Source organism: Manis pentadactyla, chromosome 1 (genome assembly GCF_030020395.1).
Source record: "Manis pentadactyla isolate mManPen7 chromosome 1, mManPen7.hap1, whole genome shotgun sequence".
NCBI classification, from domain to species: Eukaryota; Metazoa; Chordata; class Mammalia; order Pholidota; family Manidae; genus Manis; species Manis pentadactyla.
In genome coordinates this window covers 203,718,755-203,739,629 of record NC_080019.1, presented here as the reverse complement: position 1 = coordinate 203,739,629, position 20,875 = coordinate 203,718,755, and the positions used below count along the sequence as shown (strand labels likewise).

Sequence of the window (20,875 nt, the reverse complement as noted above, 5' to 3'; positions counted from 1 at the left end):
TCTAACTCCAAAACCAAGTAACTAATGTCAACTAATATTCTTTGTTCTTCTCCATCCTTAAAATCCCATACAGATGTTACATGCACATACATATACAGTTTTTTCCCAGGAATTTGTATTTCCCAATCTACTAATTTTTAAAAAGATACACTAACAGATGTTCATGGGGGTCACAATGAAGAGTATGGAAAATTAAAAAGTAAATAACCTATAAATGGACCTTGCTAATATTTGTGGACATATGTTTCCAGTCTTTTCCATGCATATATACTTCTAAATATTTTTCTTTGTAAAAATGGGATCTTCTTTTAGTACCCTACATTTTGTACTTAAGATTAACTGAGATCACCTTTCACTGGTTGACTGAATATAATTCAGATTAAAAAGGCATGATACTTGGTGATGGCAGAAGTCTAGTAAACATAATGTTCCTCATGTAATTGTAGATTAATGATACCAAAATAAAAAATTTTTTTAATTAAAAAAAAGGGCATGATAGTATAAAGGTAACTATATGTACCTGCTTATTGAAAAACTATTATTTTCAAAAAGATGACTTGTGTAATTAATTAATCTCTATATTCAGAACTTATATGAGGAAAAAGTCCATCAGATGCAAATATAACCAACTTCTAAGTTTCTGGTTTGCCCACTAGACCTAATTAGCAATAAGAAAAAACCTAGGGCCACTTCACATTCACTGGACAGTTACTATAAAAAAATTTTTAAATGGAAAGTTTTTTTTTTACAGATAACAAAAATGTGGAGAAACTGGAACCCTTCTACATTGCTGATGAGAATGTAAAAAGGTATAGTTACTGTGGTAAACAGTTTGGCAGTTCCTTGAAAAGTTAAAAAACAATTACCCAATGATCCAGCAATTCCTATTTCTATGCATTCCTAGGCATATATTCAGAAGAATTGAAAGCAGAGACTCAAAACAGATACTTGTAAACAAATATTCACAGCAGCATTATTTACAATAGCCAAAGGTAGCAACAATGGATGGGTTCAACAGATGAATGGGTAAACCAAAAATTTTACAACACATACACACACACACACACACAGGAATATTACTCAGCCATAAAAGGAAGAATATTCTGATACATGGTACATATGGATGAACCTTGAAAACAAAAAAAGCCAGATATAGTATTACAAATATTGTATGACTCCCCTTATATGAGGTACTTGGAATAGGCAAATTCATAGAGAAAAAGCAGAGTTTATAAGAGACTGAGGGTAGGGAGAAATGGGGAGTTACTCTTTAATGGGTACAGAATTCTGTTTGGGATGATGAAAAAGTTTTGGAGATGGAAAGCTAAGATGGCTGCGCAATGTTGTCAATGTACTTAGTGCCACTTGATAAATACTATAATGGTAAATTTTATGTTAGGTATAGTTTACCACCAGTGCCCCCCAGAAAGCTTAAGCGGACCATTTTGCACTGTCAGATAGTTGGAGAAATACTAATCATAAACGTCATGATCTCCTGCCTTGCCAGTGGGTTTCAGCCCCAGGCAAGTTCACTATGGATTCAGTGTGACCAAAGAAATTGACAGCAAAATGTTCTTTGGGGTGAAAGGGTTATACCCAACTTTATTTCCAGGTGGCAGGTCAGTCACTAGAAACCCATTCACTCAGAGCGAGTCTGTATGCAGCAAGCCAGTCTCTGCTTCTGGGCCCCTCTGTCCGCACAGCCGTCCCACAAAGCTGTCCTCTGGGCCTCTCTGCACAGTCATCCCACACAGCCATCCTCTGGGCCTCTGTCCTCAGCACTGCCACCACTCCAGCCTCTGCTCTGCTCTCCTGCAGCCTTGCAGCCCTGCCACCGTGTCACGCTCAGAGCACTGGGCGGAGCTCTTTATATAGAGTCAACAGCCATGTATTGCCCACAGGTGTGCAGTGAGCTAGTCAACCACTGCCAGGTGAGAATCCTGGCCACAGGAACTCTCATTTTATCCACATCTCCACTCTCACAATTCAGTCACCATCTAATTCCAGTCTAGACTAAGACAAAGGAAGATAGAACAGTATCATTTATCCCTTCATTCTCTCTGGTCAAGCCTTCTCCCACGTATTGAGCCAATGAGCCAGGGAGGAGCTAAAGCAGGCAAATCCTCATGGAGCAGGCAGTGAGAGCCCAGAGCTCTACAAACAAAGCCCAATAGAGAGGGAAGCTTCTTAAGGTAACTCCTTCAACAGATGTCCTAAGTTACAAAGTTTTGCATATGAGGTAAGTATATTCTCTTAATTGTAAGCATGTATGTATATGGCTCAGCCTTAGGAAGGAACTAAGTCCACACAGGTGATTAACCTCTCTATCTCCACTCATTCAATTATCTTTTGTTATATAATCAAGTAAAGTTTTAGTAGGGAGATCCATAAACAAGGGTAAGACATGCCCCACCTTTACGGAGCTTAAGTCTAGCCAGAGCCGTAAGACATCTACACAAAAAGTTCAATTCAATAAACACTATTTAGCACCTTATATTCAAAAGACTGAGCTGCAATGAGGACCAGCCACTGTGCTAAACTCTGGGCTTTCAAAAATGATTAAGATACAGTCTTCTAAGAAAATTAGAAATACTTTAATAAAACACATTACAATACATACAGTCTACAGTGCATAGTACCAAAAAAGTATTTGCACAACCCATTTAAGTTTAAATAAAAGGTCTTATAAAATCCATCATTAAGTGTTGGAATTCAGATTCAACATTAATTAACCAAAGCACACAGGCCAGGTCTCCCAGCTTCTCAGATGGAAAATTATTTCATAAATATCAGTAAGTAAGAAACTGAACACTGAGTAGGAACCATTAACTTCAGCTTGTAACTAATGAGATAAGTAACCTCACAAATGACTATATGGTAAAGGCCACAGAAAAATAAATGCGAAGAGTTTTAAGGCGTGGCTCAAGGAAGGAAACAATAATAGGAGAAAAAGATCAGGAAATGATATTTAGAAGACAGTGTTCAAAATGGCTCTTAAAAGAGGAACAGATTTAAAAAATGAGGAAATTGTGCCACTTTCTCATATAAGGTTGCTGAAAGCAGGAACATACTTGCCTTATTTACCCTGCACCCACTTAAGTGTTAAAAAATTGTTTCTGAATTCCACTCAAGATAGTACGGGGAATCGACATTAGTGAGACCTAGAAACAAGAGCTGTAGCTTAGTCTGAGAGGCAGTGAAGCCTCTTGGAAGATTTGTACAAGAAAGGCCAGTTTGAATATTCCTCTATCATCACAGAATAGCATACATATGAACCTGCTATTTCTATACAAGTTAAGAAAGCTGGGTAGCTGGGAAATAAAGGGAAAAATAGAATTTACATAGCATAACTTCCATATCCTTTTAATTTTGTGGCATGTCATTTTATTACCCAAAAAAAATTAATAAAAATTAATTTTCAAGAATCTACACATTAAGAAAGTGAATCTGGCAGTAATGTACAGAATTCACTGACACAGGAAGAATTAAGAAAAAGGAGTTCAGTTCAAAAGTTCTAACAACAGTCAAGGCAAACAGTAATACAAGCCCAAATTAGAGAAAGAAGACAATAGCTGAAAGAAGCTCAAAAATATAGTTGTCAATGCAATCTGACAGTGCACAAATGTTTGGACTGACACAAAAACCCACACTATGAACAGAATTAATTTAATTTTATTAAATATACTTTTCTATTAAAAAAGACATTTATATTCAGAGAATATGGAAAGTATTAAGAGGATTACACTTATTTCTACTGCTTAACACATTGTTAATATCTACATGTATTTTTTTCCTATGTGTAGGCTTTGAGATTTTTTTAACAACTTGATGTAAGTCACATACCATACAACTCACCCATTTAAAGTGTACAATTCAATGGTTTCTTTTATATTTACAGAGTTGTGCATCCATCTCCACAATCAATTTTAGGACATTTTCATCTCCCCAAAAAGAAACTATTATCACAGTCACTGCTTATTCCACACTCCCTCCAACCCACTCCCTCCAGCCCTGGTAACCACTAATCTTTCTGTCTCTGTGGATTTGCTTTTTCTGGACCCTTCATGTAAATGAAGTCATACAATATGTGGTCTTTTCTGACTGGCTTCTCTGACACAATGTTTGCAAGGTTTATACATGTTGTTAAATGTACCAGCTCTTTTCAGCACGGAATAATATTCCATTGTATTAAGGTTTCTTTATACAACTGTAATCATTCGAGATACATAATTTCATGTTCAGCATTTTCCCTCTCCTAAATGCTTCAGATATTCTATTATTTAATGAAAAAGTGTAGTGCCCCATCAAGTGGCTGTACCAGTTTACTTAATCATTTTATTATTGTTGGACATTTGAACTCTTTCCAGTTTTTTCTATTGTCAACAAACTTTCTTAAACACAAATGGAAGCTCCTTTCTGAGCAATCGATCTGGATCCAAGAAAATGCCTCTCCCAGAAACTCTGAGCTTCCTAAGATTTGCCACAGAGAACAAGTGTCATACTCTTCCAGTGAAAACTCAGGATCTTTTCATGTACCCTAAACTAAGCAAAGGATGGATGTTAAAAACTACCGCAGGCTGAAAAGCATGCCTCCAAAATAGTCAAATTAAGAATGAAAACTCATAATTTCAAAGAAATAACAGTTGAAAATTCACCTGACTCTTCCATCAGAAACGTACATGGATGGAGAATACTTTGTTCAAATGTAATGGCTAGTATTAAGAAGCTTCAAATAAATCAGACCACTTTTGCTTTCCATTGCAACTTGGGAGAAAATAAATAGGGGAGAACATCTTGACTAAAACAGTACATATGGTGTAAAACAGTAAAAAATATTATGTACAGACTGTAAATGGTAATAGTCCACAAGGTCCTTGGGAACAGTTAGAAATATTGGGTACCCCTAAAATATTAATTGTCATTTGCCTGCTGCTTCCCATTCATTAACCAAAAACAAAACAATCTCTAAATCACAAAGGTCTTAAAATTCTAAACTAGTTTTAGGATTGTTAATCTCCACCCAATAAGATCCCTTAGAATCTGGTCTAAAAATAAAACTATGTGTCAAGTGTTCCTCAAGAAAAACTATGTACACTGATTGGAATGTGAAGCAATTAACACACTTTGTGAGTGATTTGCCAAGGAAATTTCAGATAGTCTGGGCCAAAACCAGTAACAAAGAAACAACACCCACTTGACATTTTCTTTGGCTAAACTGAGATTCTCCCAGTAATTTTAGAAAAAAGGCTAACAGATCTGAAGTTAACTACTAAAATCAGTGAAAGCTACACAAGTATTCTGGGAGAAATGGCAAAACAGAATGATTCAATCACTGTAAAATTAAAGATGAAAATTTTAATATGTAATTAAGGAATTTTTACTCACAGCTTTAAGACAAAAATAAAATACCCAGCCATTTACTATCACCAGGATTATAGGCAAGATAGTCTATCCCTGTACCAGAAATACATTAACTGAATTGTAACATAAATACCTAGTATTACATTTTGAGCCTAGATTTAACAGTTTTTATTCATCCATACACATTCATAAATACACACAAAATAATATAACCTAAATTCTACACAACCTCATCCTAAATGAACCCAGTGTTCCTTGATTTTCCAATTAATTTGGTCCAGGTGAGTTTTCCAACTAGTCATTTGTTTTTAAGAACCATCTTCCACAATCTGCACAAAAAACAAAAAACCTTTTCAAGCTTGATTTCACCGTTCCATAACCCCCCACTGTCACATCAGTCCACTGCCTTTGAAAGGCAATATTAAAATTCTCTTCTGCAAGTCAACATTAAGGCATGCTGTTTGGCTCACAAGCTCCTCCCAAGAACTAAGGTTATTATGCATGGCCTATTATGTTCCTAATGTGCACACAAAATGTCCCTCCTGTAACATTTTTCTATGTTTAGAGGTGACTACAAAGTTTTATCTAAAATTAAAATGTAGTAGAATCATACATCTACTACTACTAAGCTACTTGAAATAGTAGTTCGAAGTTCCTAATTACATCTTCCATTTAATAAGTAATCTAGTGCTTCTGGAAAAGTCTAATTTAACTTCCAAGAAGTTGTTCAATCTTCAGGACAAGCCACCTACTTTGGATTTCACAAATGGCATGTTTTACACTAAAAGCAACTGTTTTTAGAGCAGTTGTTAAAGAATACTTGATGTTTAACCACTCTCCATTTCATCTTTTGGATGCTCTTCACCTAAATGACCAGCTTAATCTGCTTCTCACCATGTTCTTCTGATAAACCGAATCCCATCAAATATGCGCTAATCTATTTCACTAAAGCCTTCTATCTTCTATCACAAAATACTTTTATCCTGAAGGTATATGCATTTTTCAACTATTGACAAGAGTTAAAAAACGCCAAGTAATTCCACTACAACTTATAGTCACAAACACCATATACCTAAAAGATGAGCTTCTACAACAGCAACAGTCATAGGTTTATTTTCCCAAGTATCCTGTGTTCGGCTGGGCCAAATGTTTCTGTTGCATTTCAAACAGCTTAGCCCTTGAAATGATAAGGGAGGAAAACAAGCCAAAAGAAGCTTAATGTTCTTGAATGGTATATAATCATCTCAACCCAGGAAGATTTAGGAACCGCTGAGCTCCAATCTGTTAGTATCGTAATAATCGCTTTAACATAGGTATTAAACACAACGATACAGCTATTTGGGGGAAATCATATTCACAGAGCTAAGACTTTTTAACAGAATTGGAAACCAGGAATGAATCCAAACAGTTTACTATACAAAACACATTTGCCAAACTAAAACTATTCACTTGCATTCTACACTTTCTCAGCTGTTTTATACAATCGGCCAATTTCTAAAGGACTAGAGAGCGCGGCTCCTACTGTCAACAGCCATTTAAAATGCAGTTTTAGTAAAATGTGCTACATTTATAAAGTCAACATTTTTGTGAGCACATATAACTTTAGGAGAATCTTTTGCAAGAACTCCTAGGAATATGAGTTCAGTTCACTCACCATTGTGTAATAAACATAAAACATTTCACATAAAGTACTTATCAAAAATGTTCTTAACTGGGTTTAACAAAGCAAATCTTTTCAATTACTATCAGCTTCAATATCATCAAGAGATGGGGGAAAGTTAGTTATCAGCAAGAAAAAAAAATTAGCAACTCATTTTAAATAACCCAAATAAATCAATTAGCTTACTATCTCCGAAGATCTTTGACAACCCAGCCATCTTTTCTTTCAGACCCTCATCTCTCACCACATCCTTCCTGCACCCCAAACTATTTGCTGCTCCCCAAACTCATCCCAACTCCAGCATGTCTCTAAGCTTCGGTAACCAGCTGTTGTTCCTTCAGCTTAGAATGCTCTTCCACCTCTTCACCTGGTGGCACTTAATCAGTTCAAAACTCGGCGCAGAAGCCCCGTCCAGCGTACAAAGTTCCTCACTCCTCCCAGGCAAAACTAGGGTTTCCAAACTCCCCCAACACTTGGGGAGCCCACCCTTATCACAGCGCATTGTTTTCACGCCTTGGGAGCGAACTGAGGCCAGGCTCGCCCCACTCAGCCCACAGAACGCAGGGCAGGGAGAAATACTCAACGACCGTGCGTGCGCCGGATTCATTCCCTACTTAAGACTAAGTGGCCCTCTGGAACCCAGTCACAAGTCTGGAACCCAGACATAGGAAATCCTTATCTCTCTTCCCACCAGAGCATGAATACCAGAGGGCACACCCAGAGCCTTGGAAAGAGAACAATGAATGAACACAGCCGCCTCTCCTCTCATGAAGTCCAAACTCTTCTCTCCGGGCATCGAGTAGCTCTGCAGAGCCTCTGCAGCTGCAGAACTGAAGCGTCCTGGCGGCTCTCACTCACACAAAAGACAACCCTGAATCTTCATTCCAAAGCATCCCAAGGGCAAACCTCAGTATACGTATCCCAAACCTTTCATTAGTAACCCACAGAGTCCCGAAACCCAAGGCGAGGCCCCTATTCCTTTGTGGTGGGGCACTGACCCATTTAACCAACTCGTTCCCTATTGCTCTCGTCCTCCCTAAAGAGTGTCACTTGAGTGACGGACCCTGAGAGAAGATGCGAGCCCGGGTCCCCCACTCCGCGGCCAGAAACAAAAGGAATTGGCCCATCTGAGTGACAACACAGATACGGGGCAGCTCTGGGCGGATTTTCCCTTGGCCAAAATACGAAGAATGTGCACCGAGTACAGGGGTGGCGCTGGCACGTTACCCGAAACACAAGGAAATGCGAGCGGGGATGTGGGAACTCGGCTCGCCGGCCATGACACGGGCCCCCAGGGCCCCCACCCGCCCAGCGCCACCGGGGTGACAGCGGCCTCGCCCGGCCCTCCGCCCCGCGGCCGCAGGGTCGCTCCGTCAGCGCCTCGCAGGCGGGGCCGCCGGGAAGCCCGGCTCCGCCAGCACCCAGGGCCCGACCCGGCCCTGCTGCCTACCTGAGGGAGCTGGGCCGCCTCTGTGTCCCGTCGTCGGGCGGCGGCGTCTGGTCCGCTCCTCCTCCCCGCGGCGGGTGAGGGAGCGGGAGGCGGTCACATTCAGCGCGTCCCCAGCCCAGGGGACAGGGCCCCGGGCAGCCCCCGCATCGTCGCACTCGCGCTCCGCGCCTCAGGGCACACGCCCCAAAGCCCGGACGGCTGGCCCTCTTCCGGGCCCAAGGAGAGCAGCAGGGAAGCCTAGCCGTCTCAAGCTCCTTCTCGCCTTACTCCCGCCATCTAAGATGGCGGCCCCAGCACCCGAGATGAAGAGACTCTCGGGCGGCCCCGGCTAGCGAGCCCGCTACTCGGTTCTCCTCCTCCCGACCTGCGGCGCCACGGGCCCTCTGCTGCTGCGCGCGCCCGCCTGGCCGACTTCAAACTAGGATCGGGCATCCACCGCTCTGGCCTGAGCTTAGGCCCCGCCTCCCGGGGGCGTGGCCTGGTCGTCTCCCGGGTCGCCATTTCGGAGCTCTGGAGGCTGCAGGGTCGAAATTGGCCGGCACCCGGGATGGGCATCGGCAGTCTGGAAGGGCTGGAGTTTGGGGTCTGAGCCTAGAGGGGGCTGGAAGGGTAGCTTGCCCGCATCACAAGGCTCAGAGATAACCAGACGTACCGCAGGGCACACAGCATAAAAGACAGTGTCCAGTTTGGGCGCGCCCTCTCGGTAGAGGAGGCACATCGGAGGTCTTATCTTGACTCCACCACCTACCGGTTATGTAGGAAAGTCCCTGAACTTTTCTGAGCCTCGGTTTCTTGATCTGTAAATTGGGGGTTCTTTTCCCCCATCAGATTGGCTAAAAGTTAAAAAGACTAATCATGTCCAGTCTGGTCCAAGGGTACCTCATTCAGCGCTCCAGGACTGGATACCGGGAGAGCAATTTGGCATTACATTTTTAATGTATATACCCTTAGAGCAATTCCATTTCTAGGTACTAATTCTAGGAAATGTGCAAATATGCTCAAAAAGGCATGTGCTAAGTTGTTTATTGATAGATTATTTGCATCAGAGATACCCTAAGGAAAACATGGATTAATCAAATGGGAAACTGGTTAAATGAACGGGGTCCTACATCTACAGTATGGGATATTATCCATCTGTTGAAAAGAACGAACTAGATTTATGTACTGATTTTTTTTTTTAATTCAAGACTACATTTTTTAAAGAAATAGCATGGTGCAAGGTATGATCTTACTTATTCAGACACAGGCACGCAAAACTACCCAGTACACGTGCAACATTCATTTATTTAAATTCTTATCTGGAACCTATTATGTACCACACATTGTTCTGGATATTGGGAAATCAATAATCAGAAGCCCTGCCTTTCAGTGATGAGAAACCAAAAGAAAGTATAAATAATAAATTCAGGTAGTCATATGTGCAATATAAAGAAAAATGAAGCAAGATGAGGTGATAATGACAGGAGTTTGTGGACCAACATGAAAAGGGCAGGGGAAGGACCATGGGGGGTTGTTTTTTTGTTTTGTTTTATTTTTTTTTAATAGGAATAATGACACCTACCTCAAGGGATTAAATGAGCTAAAACATGGAAAGCACTTAGCACAGTGCCTGAGGGTTGAGACTTAACTATCTGGAGCCTGACTGTCTAGGTTTAAATTTGGACTCTGACACTTCCTCATCTGTGACTTAAACCTCAGTTCCCTGGTTTCCTCGCCTGTAATGAAAGTATAACAGAACCCACCTCTTTGGGTTGTAAGGATTTGGTGAGTTTAAGAAGTAAAGCAGGTGGAACAGTGCCTGGCTCATATTAAACAGAAATGTTAGCTGTAATCATTATAGCTATCTCTTAACATCACATCATTACTACTTAGAGCAGCAAAAACACACTGAGCCTGGGGCCGTTCCTGCCCTCAGTCGCCCCCAGCTGGTATTTGCCCAGCCCATCATGGCTTAGAAGGCTTAAGATACCTATGTTCATTGAAACCCCTTAGCCAACCAATGAGCGTGGCTACTTTATTTTTTCAAAAGTAATTTATCAAAGTGAGATTCACATAACATGACGGTAACTGTTTTAATATGGACAATTCAGTGGCATTTACTGCATTCAGAATGTTGTGTAACCACCATTTCTAGTTCCAAAATTTTTCCATCATTCCAAAGTAAAACTGTTTATCCATTAAACAGTTCCTCCCCATCCCATCTCCACCCAGCCCCTGACAGCCACACATATGCATCCTATTGCTAAGGCTTTCTCTTCTCTGGATATTTCATATAAATGGAATCATACAATATATTACCTCTTCTGTCTGGCTTCTTTGGCTTAGCGTACTGTTTTCAAGATTCATCCGTATGGCAGCGTGTATCAGTACTTCATTCCTTTTGTGACTGAATAATGTTCCATTGTATGTGCATCCCACAGTTTGTCTGTTTGTTCACTGATGGACATTTGGGCTGATTCCATCTTTAGGCTATTGTGAACAGCACTTACATGAGCATGCCTGTGCATGTACTCACCAGAGTACCTATTTTCAGTTTTTTTGGACATAAAACTAGGAGTAGAATTGCAGGAATCATCTCACACTCCGCTGGTTGCATGTCCTCTCCTTTTAAGACCTCTGGTTTGGTAGAAGTCAGAAGAGCTGGAGTTATTAGGAAAGGAAAGGTCTCAGAAGAGGAATGGGGAGAGGAATGAGTCAGAAAGTGTGAAGGAAAAATGGACATGCCATGATTTCAGATCAAACACAGGAGGGAAAGAACAGGAGGTGTCATTGGTACAAGAAGGAGATGGGGGGAGGCTAACATGGAAAATTTCCTGGGTGTTAGAATGTTCTACTTCTTTATTGGGGAGGTGGTTACATGGTGTGTGTGTGTGTGTGTAAAAATTGGTGTGTGTGCTTTTCTATACATGTTATACCTCAGTAAAAATTTCTTTGGAAAGATGGGACAGTAAGGTCTTTGAGCCTGGCAAAAAGGGTGCATTTTTAAGAAGGAAAAACTTAATAAAGGATAGTTGCCATTTCGGGAGCCTCTTCACATATCAGGTGTTTTGTACAATCTCCAATACACATCACAACCTGAAAGGACTGGTCTTCAAATGAGGAACCTTTCAGAGAGGGTAATCAATCCAAGGACATAGCTGGGAGGTGGGGAAGCAGGGATTTGAATCTGTTTGTGCAGTTCTCATTCAGCTGATAAAGGTATCTGCTGTGCCTAATATGTGCCACCCACCCTGGGTTAGCCCTGGACCCACTGCCATGGACAAGCCAAGGTCCCTGCCCTCCAGGACTTCAAAGGGCGACGGGGGGAGTCAAGCAGCAAACTAGTACACCAATAAATCAGCATGAGAATTAGGTTTGCGGTAGATGGAGACTGGAGAATGATAGCATGGGACGCCTGTGTCTTTAGACTGTAGCCAAGGAAGGCCTCTCTTGGGGACTGGTAGTTAAGCTAGGCACTGAAGGATAAGAAAGAGCCAAGGGAAGGGCAGTTGGAAGGGTACGTTTAGGGCCATAAAGTGGGAAAGGAGTTCAGATGAGTGTGATCAGAGCATAGAGAACCAAACGGAGGAGATAAGGCTGGCGAGGTGGGAAGAGGACAAAGGATGGAGTCATACCCAGTCCAACTCCCACACCCAGGGCCTTTCCATGCCATCCTTCCTCTCCAGCAAGTTTAATTTTAGTCTCAGAGGAGTTTGAAGTGTGGGCCTGGCCTGGGCTGGGTGCTGGGAGAGACAGAGCCATGTAAACAAACAGTCCCCCACTGGGTGATCCAACTGTGCTCTGCTCTAATGGTGAACAATCCGTAGTTGTGTGGGAGGGAACCCAGAGGAAGGAGGTAGTGACCGGTTCTGCCAGGGAGGGTCAGGGAGTCCTCTGCAGAGGCAACATTTAAGCTGAGTCTTAAAGGAGGAGTCAGAATTTTCCAGACTGAGAAGGGTGGAAAGGCAGGGCAGGAGGTGGGAACAACACGGGCATAGGCATAGGGGTGTGACTTAGCATCTGTGTGGGAAACTGCAGGCCGTTCTGCCAGGGTTGGAGACTGCCTCCCGAGGCAGAGAGCAGGGAGAGAATGGTGAAGGGGAGGTCTGGAGGGACTGAGGATGGCTGGCCCAGGATCCCTCTGCCTCCAGCTATAATGGAGCCGTCTGTAATGAGGGTGGGAGCCGAGGGGCCAGCTACTCCTGGGTGTCAACCACGGTAACAATATGCACTGGGGTGTCACGCAGGAAAGCCTCATGCAGTCATCTTGGAAAAGAGTTAAAAATTAAGACCTGGGCTCTCTCATAAATTACTTGGGGTGTACAAATGGGCACAACCTCTAGGGAAGTCAGTTTGGCAATATCAAAACTATAAATGTGCATAGCTTTTGCTCTGGAAAGTCTCCTTCTGGAAATGTATCCTACAGATACAGTTGTAAACGTGTGAAGTGATGTATGTACCAGGTTGGCCCTTGCTGTAATTGCTTGGAATCCCAACAAAGAAATGTCATGCAGCTGTGAACAAGAATGATGAACTCTGTGAGGTGATTCGGAAAGACATCCAAGAGACAGTGTTGAGTGAAAGGGGGGAAAAAAAGAACCAAGGGACAAAACAGTGTGTTCCTTTTTGTGAGAAGGAAGGCAAACATTTACTTAAATTAAGTCTGAAGGACATACAAAACGTTATTAACAGCGATCACAGTGAGGGGAAGGGTGGGAGCTGGGTAGATGCAGTACAGGAGGGGAAAAATAGTGCCTACCTTTTTATAATTTTTCTTTTTTTTTCTCATTTGTCTCTTTTGTTTTCTCTTTTTACCTTTACTTTTTAATTTTTTATCTTATTTTCATTCCTTTATTTTTTTCTTAACCTTTTTATGATTTTTAATTGTCAAACCATGTGAGTATGTTACCCACTCAAAAATTTAGTTAAAAAAAAAAAAACAATCCTAGAAGTCAAATGAAATGGTCCACACTGGAAATGGAGATTGGGAATGGGGGAATAAGAGAGGGAATGGGGTCAACAGTGTGTCCAGGGCCCTGCCATGTTCTCTGTTGTTCATGTACACACAGCCCCAAAGACTCTGTGACCCTCCCCAGAACTCTAATCGTCCTGGACTCTAAGGGCTGGGCCTCAGGCAATGCCCTCTGTCACCTGGCTCCCCTGGCTGCCCGGCTCACCTCCACCTGCTTCCTGCCAGCCCCAGGCCACACCTCTGGACTGAAGACAAGCCTCCGACAGAAGCCGGAGTCCCTGATCACTGCCTGCTTTCCACCAAATTCTACTTAAGCAGCTGCTGAAAACACAGCTTTATTTTCACCTTAATAAACCCAACCCTTCCTCTTTCCTCTGCACAGAGGAGTCAGCATGGGGTCCAAAGCCAGCCAAATAGGAGATCAAATCCCAGCCCTGCCCGCACTGCTGGGATTCCTGGCCTCCCCCAGCGGTGATGGAGGAGGAGGAGCTCTTACCTTCCGGGGCTGTCTGGTGGAAATGAAGCCAGAAGGCCCCAGCCCTGGCACACAGTAGGTGCGCTTAGGGCCAAGTCTGCCAAGCCTTGAAGAAGAAAAAAAACAGGCCTTTCTTTTAAATGTCGCTTTCCCCCTCCCAGTTACCACCCTAATTCTTTCTTCCCTTTAGGGCGAGATGTATCCAAAAATGGCCTAGACTCAGGCTCAATTTTCTGATCCCTCCCCACATTAAGCCAGTCTGCCTTCCACAGCCACCCCGGAATCCTCTCCTTCTCACCAATACATCCCTCCACGAGGGTTTCCCAAGCCGGGCCTCAGTGCCCTTTACGATATTTGGTAAAGGGCATGCCCTTCCTGTTGAAATTCTCTCCTCTGTCACTGGCCGGCTCCTCATGTCCCAGGAACGGCACTGCTCTCCTTGCAGGCCTGCAGAACCCAGCAAACCTGGCAAAAGCAGCTCCTGTGCCTCCTGCCTCCCAGGGTTCCCCGCCACCTGGGCTCCTTCATCTGGGACTCTTCCCTCCTCCACCCCCACCCTGAGAGAGGTCCTGCCCAGCCTCACTGTCCCCACTCCTACCCAGCAACCTTTGCTGTCCTCTGGCCCTGGGGAGGTCTAGGCACAGGCAAAAGAGAGGGCATGATCCTGACGTATGTGTGTGGCACTACCACTGCATGTTTGGCAGGCCTCTCACCCTTCGTCCCAGTACTGAGCACAGCCTGGCACAGAGGTTGCGATCCTTTGAGGCCACCGTCCACTATGAATTGGGATGGTGAACCAATGGGAAGGGGAGACTGCCTTTCCTGCCCCCAGGCCAGGCCCAGCATATGTCTGGCAGCCAGCCCAGAGAGGGACACCAGCAGCCAGCAGGCACACATGGATCCTATCAGGGGTCTACACTGGCCCTGTGAGCATTCCCCTCTCCCAGGGAGCCCAACGTTAAATAGCAAATATACAACACCATGACAGATTGAGAGAGAAAAAGGAGAAAGTTCTACATGTTAGTACTTTCCCTGGTACTCTTGTCTGCTTTATGAACAAGGGGCACCACCTTTTCATTTTGCACTGGGCCCCACAAATTATGTAGACCTTGGAGAGAGGCCAGGAGGGCCAAATGGCCCTGGAAGCATCTCAAAACTTGCCAGTTCTCCCCAAAGTTATAAAGCTACATGGGCAAGAATAAAAGAAATCACTCATGCAAAAAATTTAACTTGGAGATTCGTCAGCTGACCACACTGTCTGTGGTACTCTATGGTTCCAGTTGCCCATTGTTCAAGAAGCCACTCTTAACTTAGGGTTGTAAGACAGCAACCATTTCATTATACTCACAAATCCTGTGGGTCAGGAAGGCAGACAGGGCCTAGACGGGATGGCTTGCCCCACAGTGTCTGGGGATGGAAGAACTCCAGTGGCTGGAGCTGAACTGAATGACTGGGGGCTGGACCAGCTGGGGCTGGAAGGTCCACTTCCAAGAGGGTTTCTTCATGCCTATGTCTGGTACCTCTGTGGAGATAGCTGGAAGGAGAGGGGAGGGGAGGACAATTAGCTGGGACTGTCTGCCAGAACACTTCCACCTGGCCTTGCCAGCACAGACAGCCTCTGGGTAGTCAGCATTCCTACGTAGCAGCTCCGAGTGCCATCCAACAGTGCAGCAAAGAGTGTGTGGTCTTTTATGGCTCACTTAACATCGCTTCCAGTGGAGATGTAGGGATGTGCAGCATGACGGTTCCTGTCCTGGGTTGGGCTGGGTGGCTCATTGTGCAGTGGGAGAGTTGGAGGGGGGCAGGATGGGGGGAACAAATGAAGTACAACCACATGCAAGGAATTCAAACATGATGGTCTCTACAGGGCTGGGTGTTGCAGAGCACGTGACTCAGGTCTGGCCAATCAGAGTGGCACATGCTTCTGGTCACTATAATTGGTTCAGGGATGGACACATGACCCAACCAGATCCAATTAAAGTGAACTTCAGGATTTTTTTTTTAATTTTATCAAATGTACATCACTGTGGTGCAGCAATCCCCCTCCGCCTCCCCTCACCCACAGGCTCCCTTCCCCCTTGGTAACTACGAGTCACTTCTGAGTGTCTGTGAGTCTAATGCTGTTTTGTTCCTTCTGTTTTGCTTTGTTTTAATATTCCACAAATAAGTGAAATCAAATCAAGTATTTGTCTTTCTCAGCCTGGAACCTCAGGTGTTTTGAGGAAGCTCACAAATAGATATTCTGAGTTCTCCCGTGGGTGTTAGCCTTGGTGGGAGGGACGGCTGGGTTGCCTGAGCTAACTTTACAGAGTGAGAGTGAGCCCGGAGTCCCGTAGGGTCCTGCTAACAACCAGTGAGCACTGAAATCAGCCAGCCCTGCAATCAGCCAGAGCCGGGTTTTTCAGTTCCAGGCACTACATTCCCTTTTTTGGCACTTAAAACCGTTGGATTCGTTTTTCCATCACTTGTAACAGAGTCCTAATAGATGCTCTGGCAATTTCCTCTCTGGAAATATTGACATTCAGTTAAGGTTGTTTCTTTGCTTCTGCAGAGAGATCCTCTAGGACATGAGAATGACTGGAGGGCTATGTGCACACTTCCAGAGACAGAGCGTCTTTGAACTGGAGTTTTCCAGGCCCCAGGGACCACCAAGGGAGAGGGCTACCCAGAGAATCTCAGCTTTCCTTCTGCCCCTCTGTGCTCACAAGAGGGCCCGCTTCACCCCCCCCCAGCCCCCCCAGCATGTGAAGCTCAAGGCTGGGACTGGAGAGGCCAGCTGGTTACCTTCACCAGACTAAGTTCAGTGCGTTGTGAGAATTTGGACACTTATTATTATTAGCAATATTTGCATCTTTACAAGTCAGCATTGGCCCTGTAACCTTGAATAGATGAGAACTGAAGAGCTCTGTTTGTTTGGTGAGTGGTGATTGGGATCCCCTGGTATTAGCTTAAATTTGTACCCCTTCACCTACCTCTCTAGAGGGGAAAAACTTAGAGGTCAGTCTTAGCTAGAAGCTCTTGACACCAGATAAAAAGAAGCTGGGCCTGTCTGTGCAGCCCTTTGCTCAGCTACAGGTATGACTGGCACAAATAAAATTCTGGAGATTGTTTTCTCTTTGTTCATTTCCTTGTTACGGTTCTGGGCAACTTTGGTTTTATGTTCCTCAGGTTCCTTCTAGTAAAGTTGATATTCTGCCCAAATTATCAGAAGAGTCAACGTTTTCTTTTAGAAACAGTTTCAGAAGCCAAATAACTCCAAGGTAGAACAATGACTGAATGACTCTAGGTACCATTATCATCCACCTTACAGATGGGGAAACTGAGGCAAGGTCACACAGCTAACAGCAGGCAAGCCCTGGAACCAATTCAAGCAGTGCAACTCCACCCCTTCCCCTTCATTTGAGAAACAAAAAACAAATAAAACTACTTATTTTTATGTAATTTCAAAGAGAAAATTTGTAATAGTACTATAAGGAGCTCACATATCTAGACCCTGCACTTTCAATCATTACAATATATGTGTTCAGTAAATAAATAGGCACTCAAACTCAATAAATAAATAGTCAGTAGCTAATCTTAATTAAGAAAACACCAATATACCCAAAATGAAAATCCAAGACAAAGATTAATCTTGGCTGAAAGGCCCAAAGCTGAAGGGGGGAAATGAACTGTGTCCAAAATTTTCTGCACAGTTCTTATTCATTTCTCTATTGCTTACAGCAACAAATAAATAAATTCACAACCGCTCAGCTTAGAGAAATCTTAGAGCCCTCCTCCTGCAGGTATGCGAGCTGGCCTAAATCATGGGCTCAGGGTGCTCCACCTCCCGAGCAGCCATGCGAGCTGAGAGCCCATGGCTTTAGAACCAGATCACCTCAGATCAAAGGCCGGCTCTCCTTGAAGAGCTGTGTGACCTTGGACAGGGGCCCTAACCTCACAGGGCCTTGGTTTCCTTCTGGCAAATTAGAGAAAAGAATATGGACCTCATGGGGTTATCGAGAATATTAAATGAGCTAAGATATGTAAAGACCTTGGCATGCAGCAGAGATCTAATAAATGTCTCTTTTCAAATAGGTTCCATGCTTCAGATTATTTCTCTGAAGAAGTCCCAGAAGGGGAGTCACCAGGTCAACTGTAATAAACATTTTCATGGCCCTCGATCTACGTTGCCAACTTGTTTTCCAAGAGGGTACCAGTGGCATACGAGACTGCAGGTTTCACTGTCCCTTAGCCAACACAAAAGATTATATTTTTTTTCTGTTGGTTACTAGAGAAAAAAAAAAGTACTTTATCACTGCTTTAAGTTGTATTGCTTTGATTAAGTATGCAGTTGAATATTTTCCCACATACCTGTTCCCTATTTCCTGACTTAGCCTGTTCATGACCTTTGACTATTGGAGTACAGGAGGTATTTTTTCTTATCAATATCTGTTAATTATTCTTTATGATAAAGAAATTAACTTCTTATATATCGATGGCAAATGTTTGGTCTTTTTGCTTGCCTGGTTATTTGGAAGCTGTTTCATTTATTTCTAGTGATTTTGTAGTTATAGTTATTGTTATGGTCATTCAGCCACAGCGTTTCATCTGTAGTTTGATGTTTTTTTTTTATGATTTATTTTGTAACTTTTTTAAAGCTGTCCTTCTGGAGATTAGGTAATTTTGAGGAATTAAATGCTGTGGGTTGACTTTTGTTTCCACCACCACAACCAAAGACATGTTGAAGTCTTAACCTGCAGAACCTTCTATTTGGAAATAGAGCCTGCAGATCTAGTCAAGCAGAGATGAGGTCGTTCTGTGGTAGGGTGTCATAAGAAAAGGAGAAGACAGAGGCACACAGGAAGTATGCCAAGAGGCAACAGAGGCAACCACTAGAGCCATAAAGCTACAAGCCAAGGACTGCTGGCACCCCCACCCCCAGCAGCTAAGAGAAAGGTAAGGGAGGACTAACTCTACCCAGACTCTCAAAGGGAGCTTGGCCCAGCGACCCCTTGATTTCATTATCCTGACCTCCCAATCCAAAAGAGAATAAACTTCTGCTTTTTTAAGGCACCCAGTTTGCAGCACTTTGTTTATGGCAGTCCTGGAAACTAATACACCAAATCTAGGCCAAATTTTCCTATCAAAATTGGAACCAAGGAGAACTGGGCAGAAATTATCTCATGCTGACCACAGAAGTGCCAGGCACCTAGAAGGATGAGACCTAAAGTGTGGTTTTCCCAGCATCTAGAAAAAAGAGGGGAAGTTTGATACCTGCTTTGCAAATTACACCAAAATGAAACCCAAAGGACTGAAAGATTTAAATGTAAAAATGAAGCCATAGGCATACTAGAGGATAAGGAGTGAAAGTTAAAAAACAAATTTTTTTTTTCAGTGCAGGGGAAGCATTTCTAAGCATGATACAAATGCCAGAAGCTGTAAAAAAAAAGGTTGATAAGTTCAAGCATATAAAAGTCAACTTTCTGGGTGGTGATAAACACCTTAAGCAAAATCAAAGGTCAGTGGCACACTGGGAAAAAATATTTGTAATTCAATTCACAAAGGACTGGTTTCTCTGATACATGAAGAGCTCCAGAAATCAAGATGAAAACTCTAAGTGCCCAATGGAAAAACAGTCAAAGGATATGAACAGACACTTCACAGAAAGGGGCACACAAAGTCAAACATGTCAAAGGAAAAAAAAATAGCCACTGTCGTAAGAGAAACTGCACTGAGATACCACTTCTCACCTGTCAGGTTGGGCAAAGTAAAAAAAAATGTTTGCTAACTCCCTCCCAAGTATTGTCAGTGTATTCTTGACTACAAAAGGCAGAATGTCAAGAGCACAGTCAGTGGGTGACCTCTTAGGATTCTTTGCAATGCTGGGACTCAGTGACCATCATAATATCCTCAATACTTTCATCTTATCAACATTATCTTCAAACTAAGACATCAGTTGTATTAGAAGAAGCAACTGTAGCATAATGGTTAACTATAGTGTAATGGTTAATTCTTGGTTCAGCCACTTGCTGTGTGGCCTCGAGTAAGTCATTTAACTTTCAAGCCTCAATTTCCTTCACTGTAAAATGGGGATGATGGACCTACTTCATAGGGTTATTATGAAGAATTAATGAGTTGATATATGTAAAGCATTTAGAACAGTGCCTGGCACATAATTACCATCTAAGTGCTAGCAATTATTATTACCAACAGGTAGGCCTACAGTTTGGAAATATAGAAATTTTATTTGGTATAATCAACAAACCAGTTATTCTGAAAATGCCTCTGTGTTTCCAGAGTTGGTGGTCACTCTGTAGGTGCTAGATACTTTTAAATAAATTAACCCTCCTTAATTTACTTATAAATTAATTCCTTAATCCTCCCGATAGTTACTGCAAGGTTTGCTTTCTTACCTCCATTTCCCTAACACAACAGGGGATCAGAGAGGTGAAGTTACCTCCCCAAAGTCACACAGCTAGTCAGGGCAAGGGCGGAAGATTCCAACTTAAATCTGCTCAGGTGCTTTCCACTCCATGTTAGGCCATCACTTCCAGGGTGTCCTTCTCTGTCTCCAAAGGCACACTTTGGTGCACTGAAGATGGAAAAATCAGCCCCGCTGCAGATGGTGAGCATGCACGGGAGCTCCTGCCTGGCTCCCACGCTGCCTCTTGCCCTGATTTATAGATAGGTGGAGAGCATTCCCCATAACCCAGCCCCACCCTGACCCAGGATTCCTAAAGCCCGGAGAGAGACCAACCGGCTGCTCCGCCTGCCTTGGGAGAACTCTGGGGTGGGGTAGGGCTCTGAGGCCCGGGGAGAGTCTCCAGGGCTCACATTTACAGACAGGCATAAACAATGGCCCCCGACTCCCTCCAACTCTGCCTCTCGGGTACAGGCTCCATCCATCCGGGCTTGTTCTACCGGATGATCAACGCGTGCAAAGTGTGCAGTGACCTGTTTCTAAATAGATCTCATTTGGGCTGGGACTTTGAAAGTGAG

General features: G+C 43.4%; 1 protein-coding gene and 1 long non-coding RNA gene across 3 annotated transcripts in view; both read right to left on the bottom strand.

Annotated features, from left to right (window-relative positions):
* Positions 1–8,864, bottom strand: part of RAF1 (Raf-1 proto-oncogene, serine/threonine kinase) — a 78,201-nt gene extending 69,337 nt beyond the window's left edge. The window contains exon 1 of one of the 2 annotated variants that reach the window (XM_036911402.2): positions 8,472–8,864. The gene's annotated coding sequence lies outside the window, so the exon portion shown is untranslated. The remainder of the gene's footprint in view (positions 1–8,471) is intronic. The other variant, XM_036911404.2, reaches the window with a different exon arrangement.
* Positions 8,865–10,532: 1,668 nt separating this feature from the next.
* On the bottom strand, positions 10,533–20,500 carry LOC130683073 (uncharacterized). The gene is made up of 4 exons (XR_008996716.1): positions 20,290–20,500; positions 15,246–15,431; positions 13,919–14,003; positions 10,533–11,111 (listed from the first exon to the last, which is right to left on the bottom strand). It is a non-coding gene; the product is annotated as an uncharacterized LOC130683073 (long non-coding RNA).
* Positions 20,501–20,875: the final 375 nt, after the last annotated feature.